The sequence below is a fragment of the Chroicocephalus ridibundus genome, chromosome Z, assembly GCF_963924245.1.
Source record: "Chroicocephalus ridibundus chromosome Z, bChrRid1.1, whole genome shotgun sequence".
NCBI classification, from domain to species: domain Eukaryota; kingdom Metazoa; phylum Chordata; class Aves; order Charadriiformes; family Laridae; genus Chroicocephalus; species Chroicocephalus ridibundus.
In genome coordinates this window covers 80,576,487-80,593,865 of record NC_086316.1, presented here as the reverse complement: position 1 = coordinate 80,593,865, position 17,379 = coordinate 80,576,487, and positions in this window count along the sequence as shown.

Below are 17,379 nucleotides of genomic sequence, written 5' to 3'. Positions count from 1 at the left end.
TAACGTGTACAAAACACTTTAGCAAAGGCTGGGGGTGGGAAATACAGAAAAAACTGCAAGCTTGACCTGAAGTTGGAGGAAAAAAAATGCCTTTTGGTGAGACCAAGGAAATTCCCCTTCTCAGTCTTACCCAAGGAAAGGTTAAGGTTTGATTTGATCAAGCTGAAAGAATCTACAAAAGAGAAGGTAACTGACAGTCAGCTCTTTAATCCAGGAAAGGAAAAACATAATGAGTTTCAAAGGTTCATGGTAGAAGATAAATTCAAACTACAAATTGCTTCACTTTTTTAACACTGAAAGTTATAAACCACTGGGACATTTTATCTTAGAGCATGATTGATTCTCTTTTGCTTGAAGTCTTAAATCAAGACTAAATGCTTTTATAAATAGATATCTAGCAGCTTAACCAGATGGTATATACTTCACAAAGTAATAACTAGGGGAAATTGCTTTGTGTGTGCAATGTGGGAAGTCACATACTGTCCTCACAATGGTCTGCATTAGTTTTAAATATTAGTATTATAATTGTGCTTTGATAAGCACCAAGACCTGCAGTCGGATACCCTGCTTAGGTTTAGTGGCAGATACGGTTTCAGATATGAGACCCAAGCAGGCATGTTTGGAAATCATATAGACTCGTAGAATGTGTTGGGTTGGAAGGGACGTTTAAAGGTCCTGCAGGAAGCAGGGACATCTTTAGATCAGACTGCTCAGAGCCTCATCAAGCCTGGCCTAGAATTTCTCCGCGTTAGAGCCTCCACCACCTCTCTGGGCAACCTGTTCCAGTGTCTCACCACCCTCGTTGTAAAGAAGTTCTTCCTAATGTCTAATTTAAACATACTCTGCTCACTGCCCCTCATCCTGTCGCTACATGCCCTTGTAAACAGCCCCTCCCCAGCTTTCCTGTAGGCCCCCTTCATGTACTGGAACGTCACTATAAGGTCTCCCTGGAGCCTTCTCTTCTCCAGGCTGAACAACCACAATGCTGTCGTCATAGGAGAGGTTCTCCAGGCACCATATAACCAGGCGCAGCTCACATACCCAAACAGGAGTCCATGACATTAATGGGGAAGGATTACAGATCCCTTGGCAGAGACTGTGGCAGGAAGTCAGTTGCCAGAAGCTTTATCCATCCTGAAATGTGGTCCCCTCCCATACATAAGGGGCATCTGGGAAACAAGGTAGGACAGCATAACATAGTAACTTACGCAGACAGAACAACCCTCCTCCTCTTCCTTCTTCTGGTTTGCCCAAAAGTGGGAGCTGGGGGCTACCAAGCACTAGGGGTTACCTATCTGCCTGTCCCCAGTCTGAGCAGGTCCCACCACATGCATGCATTGCGGTAACTGAGCTTAATTTTGTAAAATGAGTGTCTTGGTGCTAAGATGCTGGATTTCAATCCTATATTGTGATTAAGGAGACAGAAGCATATAGTGAGCCCAGAGCAACAGTTAGACACATTTTTTTTATCTTTGTTTTTTTGTCATCCAACTATAAACTTGAGAATCAAGATTACAAGCCATTTTTTACACAAAGACTTGTTTGTTTAACTAAAGTTTTAGAAAGGCTGCTTTCTTATGTTGAGGTAACTGCACCAAGGGCTCCTGCATTTCACTGAAAGGGTGATGAGTATTTTTCTCTCCATCTTAATTAAATTTAAATTCCAATTACGAGATGGCAGATACTCCATTTCTTGTTCCGGCTGAGATCTCTTGTGATGTTTACATCCCACCTTTGGGGAGGCTGTTACGCCTGCTAATTTCTTTCTGGGAAAGATATAAACAGTGTGCACATTCAGGGTATTCTTTCTGAATTTACGTTATCTGTGTGGATAATGCTAGAAACTTAGGGAGTACTTAACCTGTGCACTGAGGTCTGAAGTGGGATTTCATTTCACAGAGGACTTATGAATGTCTTCCATGCTGTGCTGAATTTCACTCCTAAAGGTCTTGTGGACAAGAACTGGCCAGAATTATTTTGCTCATAAGTTTTTCATGAACTAGAGCAATTTTATTGGAATGACCATGTGTGTGGGACGCAGGGATGTGGGTACCTGTGTGGAGCGGGGAGGTACATATATCTCCTCAACCCAGATGGCCTCAAGAAGGCTTCTCAGTTCTAGCAGAGACTCTTCCATCAGTGAATATACAGCTTCAGTTTCTCCTCTTGTTCCCTTCCTGACATACCCCAAAGGATCATATTCCACTGTGTCCTGGTTTAAGGTAAAACACAACCGAATTTCTCTTCTGTTCCCTTCCAACAGAACATAATGCATTTTAAAATGTTTCTTAAGAACGTAATCTTTTACCTGCTTGCCAGCTCCACAGCTAAAAATATGGGTGAGAACACACCACTGCTTTATTATCTTATTTTATTTATTATTTATTGCTTTATTCCGAAGTATATTTGGTCCCAATTCCCGCTCAGTCTGTGTGTGTTGCAAGCAGCATTTTTAATATTTGGAAAAGCTTTACCAAATGGTATTTTTTAAAATGAAATGAGGGCGTTACTTTTGCCTCTCCTCATCACTCAGTGCCTTTCAACCTGTGCTGGTCTGTGGTGGCTACGCTGGGTCAACACAATGCTTTTCTGTCATGTTAAATTATCCAGCAGCTATTTGGGTGCCACGAAGTTTTCCTGCAGAGGCCCATTTTCTCACTTTCACATCATATTAGGTACTCCTCTTTATAATGCATTTTCTCAGCTCCTTTGTCGTACAGGCTTTCTCTTTACCACATGAAGTGATGACTTGGCAACTCCTCAGAAGTCTCAACAAACAGTTCTTTTTTTAACTTCTCTAAAAAATTCTTCATAATGAAACCTTGCTCATTCCGTGGTAATTTTTTGGCCCTTTCTCTGACCTCCTTTCAAAGATATCCACACCTTTAGGAATGTCCAGAGGAAAACATTTCCTTTAATTACCAAACAGAGCATCCCTCTCTGTCTCTCTAACGCACACTCACCCCCAACACACACCAACATCCATTTTAACACTTCCTATAACTTCTTGTTCTCAGAGCTTCTGTCCTCATGCAAAGCACAGGCTGCTCTTGCCTCCTTCTTCTAGAAAGAAGACAAGTTTTTTTTATAAAGATAATATGTTGTATTAGACTAACAATTACAAATCGAAAAGCAGACAAGCATACCCTGTATCCCCCAGATCATAACATTGAAAAGAACATCTGTGATAGCTCTCTGACTAAAGGAGCGAAAATATTTGACCACAGTGTGTTACAAAATCATTACATAAACACGGAACAAAAAAGTGACTGTGGCTTCTTGGAGTTCTCCTTAGCTTGCGTTTTTACACCTCACTTCTTTTTATTATTCTTTCTTTTAAATAAGCAAACTCAGATTTTCTTATCACTCTTCTTTATGAAGGGTTTTGTTGTGGTTTTGTTTTGTTTTGTTTTGTTTTGTTTTGTTTTGTTTTGTTTTGTTTTTCTCCGTGCTTCTAATCATTTTGGTGTAAGGAGACAGAATCCCAGCCTTAAGGCAAATTCTGTTTCCTCAGCATGGCTTACAAATTTTGCACGCAAACATTCCTGCAGTAAGGATTTATTTATTTCACGTAAAAAAAAAGAAAAAAAAAACAAAACAGCCCTAAAATATCTCAAAGATTAATGAGATGTGCAGTGTTTTTTATGTGGCTTCATACAACTTGTTGATTAATTTATTTATTTATTAGGGAATATAATTTTAAAGGCTTTTAGAATTCACAATATCTCTTTTCATGAAGGCAAACCTACATTTTCCACAGATGTTTTCTTTTTTCTTTTTTTTTTTTTTAATCTTTATAGCAGTTTAATTTGCAAAATAACAGTACCAGAAACAAATAACAGTACCAGAAACAGAATGAGCGGTATGAGTGAGGGCGCTATGAGCCGCCTTCTGTTTTTTTTTTCTACTGATTTTTTTTTTTTTCTTCTTTTATGGACCTTTAGAATCCAATTGCTACTGTGCTTTGTTTCAAATCTCTGGCAAAATTTATAAATCTGGGGGAAGGGGCAGAAGTTCTATAGCACATCCCTTAAAATGGTCGATAGTTTCTGGAAAAGATATTAACCTTACAAATCTATTTCAGTTTATCAGACTGGATAGAGTAGTCTCTAATCCTTGCCTTAAGTATTTTGAGGTCCCTCTCTACCACGCTCATTGTCCCCTGCTTTGGTAGCACATGAAAGCTATTTCATTGCTCTCTTGCACCTGGACACTTTTCAAATGTTAATGTTATACAATATTTTGAACAAATAACCTGGACTGGATGGCACGGCGGAGCAAGTCTTCAAAAGCTTGCAAACGCTGCCCTGCCACTGTTAAGCATTGGTATGTTTGGCAAGTGCCTTTTAAAAATGAACCACACATGTCCCTGTGGGGTCTACTAGAGTTATTTTCCTGCTTTTGGTGAGTGCAACCTCTGTCTAGTTGCCAAACAATGCGGTAACCTGAGCTAGGACACTTTCCACCACTATAGGGAAAATCATGCCAACATCACAAAAAAAAAAACCAAAAACAACAGAGGAAAAGAAGGATAGTGAACAAGCTTATAGACATTAGAGCATCTAATAGGTACTGAGCAGGAAAGGGAACACCTGTCAAAAATGCAAGATTCTGATTTTTGGCTACTTTTGCCAGGAGTCGGTGTTTATTCTAGCAAAAATGTAATTCAAGCAATGCAACACAAGGTTTTTGTTTGGCTCATCTTTAAAAAACAAAACAAAACAAAACAAAACACAACCCATGGGTATATAAGGCAAAAAAGGGAGAGCATGCTGTGAAATAGGGGATACAAAAAGCAGCTGTGGATTTGTGGCTCTACCTGAAGGAACAGACTGTGCAGAAATTCACTGTTTCACCCAATGGAGTGGCCGATGCCTCACTTCCACCCTAAATTCAAGAGAGGAAGGAGCTAAAGGAGTTTTATCACTGATTTTAACCAACACCTTCGCCAATGTGTTTAGTTGAAGGTGTTGATACTTCTGCCTTCAGTTTTCTGTGCTTTTTTAACTTTTTTTTTTTTTTTTCTATTGACAAAGGGTAGCTCAGTATCCAATTCCTGCAGAAGGTCTGCAGGGACTGAGTGGATAACTCTCTTGAAAACCTCCCACTGCTACTTCCTCCTCACTGCCATTTAACCAGAGAAAATCTATGCACTCATAAATAAATACATGCAAAACATGTATTCTCTGATTCCCCACCAAAAAAAAAAAAAAGGTCAGATTTTGAAAAATAACACATGCCATGAACTTGAGTCCAATTTAGCACAGGCAAAGGGCTGCACTTGTTTGAAATGATCAGCTTTTGGAGTAGGAATGGTCAAGGTCACTGCAAACTCAGCCACTTTCCATTTTACGATGTAGATTAAGTGTTTTGCATCTCAGCTTCCATAGTAAATAAAAAATACTGTAGTTAAATATATGACTCTCATCTTTAGAGCCGAAGGTCATATAGGACTTGGGACTGAATACAGAGGAGGTGGAAGGCTGTTTTACATAGCACTGGGACAAAATTAGGGATTCATCTTTAACATTTACTCGTTTGTGCATTTATTTCCCAGTTTCCCTAAGCTTTGATAATTTCTTCTGGTACTTAATACTTAGAAAAAGACTTTGTTTTGCACATCTGATTTTTTCAGGTTTCAGTGTCAGAAAATTAAAGAACCTACAGTATGAAGTGTTATGCAGTTAAGCAAGCTACGTTATTCCCTGTGAGCATTTTCGTCAGAAATAAAAAGGAAGAAGAAAGAAAGGCTCAAATAAATGCTTAGATTTCACTTTACAGCAGCAAGAAGGAATTTTATATTATATGAAATGGCCTTTGCTGTCGATGCCAAGAAAAACAACCTAGGTTTTGAATGAAATTATTGGATTATTGGGTACTGGGATAATTTTGTGTGGGAAAGGCAACACATTTGATTTTATTAATAATAATAGTTGGCATTCATATTTTTTTGTGTAAAATTCTCAAAGCACTTTGAAAACAGTAAGACCTCAGTTGTGCCATTAAAGAACAGCACAAATGACTAATCTTTGTAAAATTGCGTCTTGGTGGGAAGTCCAGGATGGAGCATACTTCAGAAAGGACCATCTTTCTTGAAAGATGTATGCATGGAAGGGAAGTTTTCAAATTGCTAGTGCCTGACAGAGTAACAGGATATCACAGACTCCTTCACTAACTTGTCCTTCAGACAAGTGAAAAATAAACAGTGTAAAATCTAAGCCTTGAAAACAACTGAGTCTGATTATTCTGGTTCATACAAAACGTAGTATCTTTGACACAGTTCAGCACACCATATGCCAGTGACCTTGGCATCCAGCTGTCTTGTGAACACCATGAACTTGGTTCTACAGTCCATGACAAACGATAGGAACTTAACCCTTGGGTCATTGGTATATAAGGCCACTATCAAAAGTGCAACTTTCCTGGGACATTTCCCACCATATACTTACTATTTCCAGGCAAAATTGAACAGAATTTGGGGATGCCATGTGTTTGAATTAGTTGTCCACATCCCTTCATACCTATTTCCTTATTGCTGAAGTCAACACTGATCTCTGAAACCAGTTAAGAAATTCTTGGTAATAAAATATTATGATCATGGATGGATGGTACACACCTTTGAAAAGAACAAAGATATGTACTGACAGAAGTGAAGTATCTCTTAACTTGTTTCTTCATTTGGGACCTGTAGAGGTACCAAGCTACTCAGCGAACAAAAGGGGTTATGCAGACCCTGAGGACCCTTGAGCTTGGCTAGCAGGGAGGCCTGGAAAGACACAGGTTTCCCCTATCTAGACTTCACTCACCAGCCAACAGGGAGGGAAGGAAGCAAGAGGGAAGAGCCGCTGTGACAGAAAAAGCAAGTATATACAGTCTCCAGACTGTAAAGTGATTACTATTTAGTTTGTGTCACTTCCCATTCTCATTATGTCCTTTGTCAAGAGAATGGATTTATGTGCTGCCATTTTCTGCACTCATTACGGTGTTTGTCAAGTTAATGAATAGTCTGAGGATTCGAATTTCCAATACAGAGGAGTGAATTATGGCACACGAATTAAAATAACTCTTCCTCTTGCCCAGGTTCTGCATCCCAAACCAAGAGACACTTGCTCTATTTCTCACGTGAGGTACCAAGAGTAGTAGCAGGACAAGTTGCACTGAAAAGTCCTGACTAGGTCGGGGAGTGGAAGCTCACACTTCTGTAATATACTAGGCTTTAAACTTCCAGCACCTCATTTTCACAGCAAAGCCAGGACAGAAAATGGCATGAAATTAATTGGTAACACTTTATTATAAGTGACAAATGGTTATTAATTTCTTTGATATTCCTTACAAAAACATTAATCATGGCAAGCTCTTTTAGACTTAGTGTGACTGTTAAGATGTGATTCTGGAGGAATTCTGGTGTAATTTAGCATTAATTAATGTCCACTTACTGCAAAGTGTTGCCATATTAATCTATTTTCTGTGACTGAGGAAGGAAAGGAAATAAAACAGAGTTAAACCTCTTTAACGAGATACCAATGTTTAAATCCTGCAGGCTGCAATGACCTAGATTGCATCATAAGCCAAAAGTAAAAAAATTATGTTTCATATTCTTCATAGTGTCAGAGTTCAAGGCCAAGCTAATAAAGAGAATACCAGGGGAAATGCAGAGACAAGACGCAGAGGCTTTTGCTTTCTGAAGGAGTGGCTCATGCAGAGCTTGGATGTGCAGGAAAAAACAAATTTTACGAATAATGCCTAACCAATGTATAATGCATAGAAGCAACCCACTAGCACAGCTGGCAAGGAGCTAAGAAATTCCCTGAAAAGACCATGTTCTCTCAAGAGCAGCAGTGTGACTGTCAGTGTGACGGTAACGGCTGCAGTTCATGTGCTGGGCAATGCAAGAACACTTGGTAAGGAGCAATCCACAGTGTCAGCACCAGCTATGTAAAGTACAAGACAAAATAGAAGTTATTAGTATGCTTCCTTCTCAGTAAATTGGGCAAAAAAAGCCATGAAAAGGAAGTTTTTCAAAAACCCTAAAGTTCTTTTGAGATTTAGGGCAGAATCGTATAGGGTTTTTTTCCTGCATTTCTTGTGAAGGGTACCCCAAACCCATCCTGCACATTGTTTGTTGGAGGCAGCCTGTGAAACTCCGTTAGTCCAAGCATGCCTTTGAAATACCTTTGGCAACTGAAGGCAGGCAGGATGAAACATACCTTTCTTATGGCAACAAGTTATTCTACTGTTGGCATCTAGTCAAAAATTACCCCGATCCTGGGGCTTGTCATTTCCTCTCTGCCTGCCCCACGCACCGTGGAGGACTTCCTTTTTTATTTGTCTTCCCAAGCAAGTATTGCTGGTTGTGTTTCAGATAGTGACATGAGAAACCCCAGAAGAATAGACACTGATTAGACTGACCTTGTCTGATTTTAACTACATAAAAATTAGAAATCTGCTCTAGGCTGGTTGTCTGCGGTCCCTCTGTTGTCCTTGCAAAGAAATAGGTCAAGGCAGGGAGAGATTCCTCCCAGTCCGAGCTCAATGACAGTTATTAGTAGGAATTTCTGAAGATTTCCCTTGTCCATCCCTTGACCGCTAAATGAACAACTGTGCTCTGTTCAAACTAAATAATATTTGAGGTAGTTAAAACCAAGCATTGCAAATCCCAGCCTTGCTTCACTAAGTCAGTTTAGCTGCTGCCTACCTCAGACTTGAATACATTTTTTAGTGGCAATTTTCCTCCCCTCCCACCTCCAAGGAGATTTGGAAGCCCCTGTGCTTCACCAGGTATAAAAGTTCCCATTTGCCACCAAAGCAGGTGGAAGAGATGATTCTCTTCTACTGCAGGGTAGCAATGGTCAGAAAGCCACATCTTCAATAGAGGAATTATTCTATCTACTTAAGAAAGCAAAAAAAAAAGTATCCACAGAAAGTCATCTGGGAAATGCCAGGGCTGTGTTGCCATTGTTCAATACAGTATGTGTCATTTCAGCATGCCCTATGCTGGGCTACTATCACTGCTCTCTTCTTGCATACATACAAATGTGTAGCACCTGCACTTGTTATTACATCTTGCTCCTTAAGACACCACCTCCTCTCTTAAACCAAACCACACTTAGTTTCTTCAGGCATTTTCAAATGAAGGGACACAGAATGTATCAAAACTAACTGCATAATTAAGGGGCTTGGCACATTTTTTGGTTTTGGCCATTCAATTGTCTTGATGGATCTTCCTTTCTTTTTTTGTTAATGTTTAGTCTTTGCCTCCTTTTCCACCAATTACTAACCTCTGTGTGGGAGAAGGTAGGAAGACAAAAAATAAAACTAAGATCTGGTCACTAGAAAAGGAGGAGTTGAGCCAATTTTACGCACAGGCCCAGATGCTCAGGCTCTCAGCTCTGGGCATATAGCCACCAATTTGGGGCACCTGCCGTTTTAATAGCGGAAGACTTTTTGGCAAGTGATTTCCTCTTACCTGCCTGTCCAGACACTGACTTTTGGCTATTTCTGCTGTGGGAAGGAGTGCGTGCATGTGTAGGTGGTCATTTCTGCTCCTCGCTCACTCCCCACCCTCTTCTCCTCTGGTTCCAGCAAGGCCAGATCTTGAAGCTCTTAGTTCTGCTCATCATCCAAGATGAAATGCTTTGTCCTGATCAGCAAGGAAACAAAGTCTACTTTTGCCTACATTGCTTAGAAGCCCTGGGGGGAAGGGAGAAGCTCGTATTTAGATTAGCCCCAGAGTGAATAATTACTACATGGAAAGAAATAAAAGATTATTTATTAATTCTCATCTCTTTAAACATTTATTGCTTTTTAATTCAGACTGAATATCAGGATTTTTTTTTTCTCCTTGAGATGACAATGACAAATGCACTCCTGAGATGTGATCTACCAGGCTGCAGGATTGTTATTGAAGTAAAACCTTATTAAATAAGCCACTTCAAACTAGGGGAAGAGAAGAAAAACACACCACTATCATAGGGCTACTGGCTAATCTGCCAAAGATAACATCGTCTCTTTGCTAGAACCCATAGATGACCAAGAGGGGAAGAATTATCCAACAGTTACTGCAGATGATCTCTAGCGTATTGTGAACCAATTGCTTTTGAATAGTTCCCATACTTCCTTTTCTGGGACTGCCCAGACACAAGGCAACCGGAAACTACTTAGGCGTTGTGATACTTGAACAGCGTTGGCTTTTGTTTTAGAGGTGGACCACAGAATCTCTCTCTTTTTTGGGTGTGAGAATGGCTTCCTGTCTGAAAATAAATGAATAAAAGTCTTGAAGGCTGCCCGTGCAATGAAAATCAGAATTAGTTTAAGCATAAATGACATGGAAGGAGAATAAACTGTGGAGCCAGCTACGCACAGTTCTTCCAGATCTTCAGCCCAAAAAGTCCCACCAAGAAATGCACGAAGCACTCTGGATGTGTTGGAGACAGGAGTCCACTGTGTTTTCTTCATTTTCAAGAGAATACAGAGACGTGGCATGTACAAGAGTAGGTCATACAAAGCACTATCAGAGAAGTCAGATTCTCTTCAAGTCTTCCCTAAAATTTTTTGTTGTGTGTTTTGTTTGCTTGTTTGTGTCTTTGGGTGTTGTTTTTGGGTTTCTTTTTTTTAGTATTTATAAGATCCTAAGCATACATCATTTAGGGAACTTATTTCTCTGTGCATGTAATCATGCAGACAAGCTCAGGTGCATATGTGTGCATACCTGATTACTTTAGAAAAAAATGGAGTAATTAAAAAAATTAAACCAAAGTCAATTCCCTTTCTGTTGGTTTCTGAGTTGTATTTGTGGCTTGACATTGACAAGCCTCTAAAACAGAGGCCGGAGCTCAGAAACCAACAGAAACCTCCGTCTTTAGTACAGTTTGAAGGTGGCTGTATTACAGCAAGAATTTTTGCTTTATATGAAATATAATATTAATCCCAACTACAAGGCTCTTTTATCACTCAAGGGCCCCATTGTCAAGTGATGTACCCTGGAAAAATTGAAAAGCATTATATAATGACCTTAATAATCGACTCAATAGAAAAAAATAAAAAATGGAAAACAATATGAATGAGGCCAGAACTAAGAGTTCACTTTTACTTTTTAACCTCTGATGAAATTGTGTTACTATTTACTTGAGGTGCTTTATGCTTCTACAGCACCTTGCATTTGTCGATGGGTGCAGACTATATAATGATATCACCATTATATTTAGACAGTTGACTGGGTTTAAGACATTTACGTTTTTTTCTTTACCAGAGATGGAGAGAGTACGCTCGGTTACAGATATCTATCACCCTAATTCTACCATCACATCATCTTCTCTCACTTCACTTCCCACAAACCACGTGTATTCTCGATAGATGAGAGCTTTCATTTTACACAGCCACTAACCTGAGTCTGCGAGACTGGATTTTATTTTTTTGTATATCCCAGCTTCTACTCCACAGTTAAAGAAAGCCTTTCAATCTCTAAAACATTTGTCCTCTTAACATCCCTGGCAAGCCAAGGAATGATATTATTTCCTTTAAACACAGGGGAAATGGTGGTACTGAGAGATAAAGTGACTTTTCTGAGAAAGTCTGCAACAAAACAGAGACATAAGGCAGACTTTTTCAAATAATAATAATCATCATCATCACAAAAAGTCATTCTATTCACTGTACAATTGTATAGTGATAGATTAGGGGTATTTATTTGTTTCCTCCACTAAAATAACCTTCTATCTTTCAGATAATACTGAACATTATTTATTATTTTCTATTTTTTAGAGTAAGAAATGCGACAGAGATTTTCTTTTAAATCCGGTCAGAGGGGACATGATTTTGAATTATTTTTCTAAAACTAACCTGCTAATGCAATAAGGTGATGCTTCAGAGAGAAAGCTATCAAGCCTGTGGTTGTGCGATTACTGCATATTAAAATTCCAATTTCCAGACCTTTCCAAAAATACTAGTGCCGATTAGATAATATGCTGATGATCTTCATGATGTTGTAAGGTAGCTGACTTTTTTCCTTAGACTTCTAAGACCATTTAATAAAGAAAGGGATATAAATTACAGTTTGGGCTGACAGATAAAATTCATTCTCTCTCTCTCTCTTTTTTTGCCATGCCCCGTGAAATGCCATTACACTGAGGTTAAATTTGAATAAATTGAACTAATTTAACCACTTGCTTCCCAAGAATCCTGAGAACCCTTCCAGAACAAACACAAACAAAAAAACCCAACCAACCAACCAACCAAACAAACCACATCTTAATAAAATTTTAAAATCTAGTAGCAGATCCAAATCCTGACATTACTGATACCAGATTTTTTTGGCATGGATTGAAAATATGGCCACAGCAGGTTAAAGGAAACTCTGAATTAATTGGAAATCATAACATAACATTTAATACATGGAAAGAGGTTACATGGCGTTCAGCCTATGCGAATCAGTGCCATCAGAACTACTGGAGATTGGAGAGAGGTACGTAGCTCCCCAGCACCAGTCCCTGACTTTCACCATGAGCTTTGTAATACTGCAATCATCTTCAGCTTAAACTTCCAGCCACAAATTTTCCAAAATCCATGTTACATCCAGCAAGATTTCCTTCTTCTTCTTCCAAGGAACAAGAAACTTTCTATAACCACCCTACTCTGGTAGCTAGAGAGTCTCTTCAGATGTTACGTATTTACTTATCTGTCACTCAAATTAATGTATTTCTGGGCCAATGATTTCTTCCAGATCTTTTCCTTTGAGTCCTCTAGGATGATCTTAATAGCAATCATATCATAGGACTACATAAATCAGGGGTTTTGTTGTTTTTTTAGGGTTTTTTATTCCCCCATTTCTGTTTTAAGCACATGGTCTAACCTGTACCTTGTATAACAACATTACCTCTTCTCTATCCATGCGTCACACATCCTGAAATTCCATTCACCTTCTTGATTATGTTATCATATCTGTGGGCCACAATCACTCTGTGATATGTTAAAACAGCTAGGATTGAGTTTTTCCCAACAGATATCTCCATGTTCTCAGGAGAAACTCTTATTATTCATCCCCTTGCATTTCATGGGTACATTCTGTATTTCTCTCCCATCGTTTGTTTCAGATTTATTTCATCTTTCTCCATTACAGATGACCAAACTATACACATAATTCCCATTGAGATGTCTCAGTGTCTTGTACAATGTCTTTAATTTTTCCCTATCTCTACTTACATGACAGATCATACTGGCATTTTTCATGGTCCTTCCACATTGCTGGCTAATAATCTTCCCCTTTGTTCTCCCTGTTTGTCTCCAGCTGAGTCACTAGGTTGGGACAGAAGCTCTTGTTATAAATCTTTCAACTCACATCCTTACTCTTTGCACTAGCACATCAACGTTACAATTACATTTCTGTTCCTTCTGTGCCCAGTCACATTTCCTGTAGGATGTTCCTATCAGTCCTAATTCCTAGGTCAAGGAAATGCTGTACTTTATATTTTTGTTACAGACCCCATGGAAATTCTCTTTATCATTTTCCACTTACTTCCAGAGCATGGATGATTCTCTCCTCCAAGAAAGCCTCACACCCTATTAAAATCAGACCAAGTGACCTCATTTCATGGATTGCTTTTCCTGTTTCCTAAACATATTTCATAAATCATCTTATCTTCATGCATACCATATCATTCCCAAATTTAATAGAATTTCAAATATGTACTTTTATGTCCTTAAGAATACTGACATTTCTAAAGGTTTTTCAATGCATTTGCCCTTTATGCTGCAGGGCACCTTTTACTTTTGAAATTTCTAAGGTAACCTTACAACTTTAAGTGTGCATGCACACGACCTGTTGCCATTAAGAAGGATTGAACTAATTAACATGTTTCTAAAAATCTGAAAACCTAATGCAAAAATGTAAAGAAGAGAGAAGAGGGTGCGGGAGGCCAGTGGCCAAGCAACTTTTCCAAGCGAGATGGGGCAGCTAGTGCATCCATCATGCAGAAGAGTCAACCGCCGACATGCCCAAGGGATCTTCAACTTGCGTGGCCTGAACCCCTGCACATCCTAGTGGAAGAATAAACCTGAATGTACCCACCACAACGATTCTTGGGGGATGCTGAAATACGGAAATAAAATTTTATATGGAAATAAACTGTAATGGGCTGTGAATCATTACGCAGCTGCTGGATACATTTACGGAAACCATCCTGTTTTCTTAAGGCAGGAAAGTCTCACTGACAAGTCCACATCTCCAGCTGGACACAACTCCAGGCATCAGCCTAAACCTGGGGCAAGACACTGGGTGAGACACTCCTCTGTTGGGGACATGCCCTCTCCAAGGAGCTTGCAGACACTAATCTCCCTCCCCTCCAGCCTCTGTTATCTCTTCCTCAGTTTTACCATTTCCTGGCTTTCTTCATTCCCTTGGGTTTGGATGGTGTCTATACAGATGTGGATTCCCTAGCCACAAAAAGAGCCAGACATACCGTTATGGGAATCTCATGGGAATACAACTAATAAACAGCGTAAGCAAATCCTAATTTAAACATGTCTCATTAAAATTAATAACACCATTGAATGTGAGAAAGGTCGTTCAGTGTGGCCAGGGAAACTGAGTATAATTTTTATGCTAAACAATTGTAAGATAGAAATATTTTTCCTCTCTCAAGTAATATATAGTGTGTAGTACAAAGTACCTCTATAAAACCTCACATTATACCCTATGAATTACTACAGATGCTTTTGTGTTGTTGAAACTGGATTAACGAGGGTTCTGGAAAAGTCTTGTGTATGTGCAGCTAAACCATAAATTGAATTCATATGCTCTTTTTTCTTTTTTTCCCTCTCCAAATCAGCCTTATCTTGTTTAATTTTTTGCTGTTGATTTACATAGGACACTTTTAGAGCATAGAGGGTATGAAAAGAAAATAAAATAATTCATAGCAATCAAAAATACATTGTTATACAGAAGAAAATTTTCTTTTATGGCTGGGGAGTAGCAAAGTTTAACCCCTAGGATTTGGTATTTGGAAGAGGTAGGAGGATATTACTTCTTGCCTAAGAGCATGTTTTGCAGCTTAAAATCACACACTTGCTATCAACACTGGTATTTCTTCTGTTTCCTAAAGAAAAGAGTGAGCGTGTTTCCTGGGGGATCACATTCATATTTATAGGCCTAAACTCACTGGAAAGTTTCATTAAAAAGGCAAATAATATAGATATATTCTAAAAATATTCAAGGAGAAGAAGGAAGTAGACATCTGACTAGACAAGAGAAAACTCCCTTCATGCCCCATGAAGGTAAAAGTTTCAGCATAATTTTCCATAGAGTAGCCACCAGAGAACCCCCACAGGTACACCTTACTGAGGTGCAATACTGTTAAGACATTGGGGTTCAACATTTTACTCCCCAGACTAATTACCGCTCCTTATTTTCAGTCTAGACTGCACACAGCCACAGTCGCAAACCCCAGTAGAAAGCAAACCTCCGCGAACCCCTCTCTCAGGAGCCCGGAGTCTTTACGCAGGTGGCTCAGGGAGAAGAAATGACAAACCCTTACTGGACAAGAGGGTGGAATGTTTCACCCACCCACAGCAATTAAGGTTATTAAGATCTGTGGCAGGGTAACTGAGGCACATTACACCTGCCAATTCTGTTACAGCAGTGGAAGTCATCTCCCATTTCACAGATATGATCAACTTTCTTCGTAGCAGGGGCCTACATGAATAAAAATAGAGCCCATGAGTACTGAAAAACCACAGCAATGAGGGTCAATCCAAGAACGTGAGATAAATGCATCACTCCCAGTGATGGATAACAGAAATTATCCATATTTAGCCCAGAAGTGCCTTCCCCGATAAAAACAAAGTTCTGCCAGGACTGAGTTTGGCCAAACCATTTTTGATATAGAGAGAAGCTTTATCCTGTGACAATGAGGTTTTTGGAAGACGAACTTCAAGGCACAACTAATCTCCTGCAGGCTTGAGAGCAATTCTCAGGAGAGTCTCTTTTTAAGATGGAAAATAAACATCTGTAGTTTTCCACAGCAGCTCCTCCCGGACCCGGACTGGGCAGCAGCACAGCTAATCTCAGCTCTACGGCACGGGCGTGAGACTGCGTTTAATGCTGACATGTCTGTCACTCTGCTGACCAAGAAGGACTGAAATATTTGTTCGAGTGCTCTATTCTCTTAAGGTTTGATTTTGAGGTCTGACAGGTAGGACCTGGGGATGATTTGCAACAGTTCATAGGGACAAAAGCCGGGGGGTTGGGAAAACAAACACAACCTTCCTCTGCCTCCAGAAATCAGGCAAAATCCCAGGCAACTGCAAATACTCAGATGTATTTTCTGTTATTTAATGACCAGTCAGCGCCTTCTTTGAAGTCATTGGCTCTCATTCTTTTTTTTTTAATGGGAAGATACCCACAGGGAAATTGCTACTAACAAGTGGCAGACCCTTCATTAGTCCCAGGAAAATATTCGTGCAGCCAATCATAGCTTTAATTAAGGATCTGACCCTGCTCCTAGTGCAGGCAGTGGCAAAACAGCTATTAGCTCCAGAGAACAGGAGGAGGCACCGAATATAGCCCGTTTGAGCCTGGAAGCAAGTTGCTGGCAAGCATATCACAATTTCCATCAATCATTGAATAGAGGGCTGTGAGGGACCTCAAGGGACTGACTGGTCTATCCCTCTACTCAAAACCAGGCAAACTATTCTTAAACTACTCCTGGCAGCTGCTTGTCTAACCTGTCCTTATAACCCCCTACAACACTGGAGGTTCCTCTGTTTCCCGAGGCAATCTCTCGCTGTGCTTATCTACCCTTAGCCTTAGAAAAGTTTGGGTTTTATTTTTCCCTCCCCTGCTGCCTGACCTACATCTCCTCTGCCGTTTTACCTGCCTGGTGGATCCTTGCTCTGGGTGTCATTCTCTGCAACCCCATCCTGGTATTTAAGCCGGTGCAAAGAAGGCAGAAAGATCAATACCTCTCAGGTTTGGTGGTATTTCAGGCCCATGTTTGAAAAACTGAGGCCACCCCACAGCAGACCTTCAGATGGGATGCGGGTCACCTTGGCTGGACCTTCACTGAACTTTGCAGGAACCTTCTCCACCTCTGGCAACACGAAGCCACTTCAATTAAACCCACGATTTCCCAGGCCTGCTGCTTGAGGATGATAATTGTAGCTTCGGGAGGGCTGACTTTCTGGTGTTAAACCTCCCAACAAGCTTTAAGAACAAGAAGCAGCTGGAATAATCTGCTCAAAAGAGGCACGTTTAGAATTCATTATTTATGCCAGCCTGCGGGGGGGAAATTGTTGTTATTCTCAGTTAAACACCATTTGGCGACCCAGGACTCCTCCCATTACCTGCTGAGCCAAGTTAGCATGTTGCAAAATGCAAAATAAAACTTA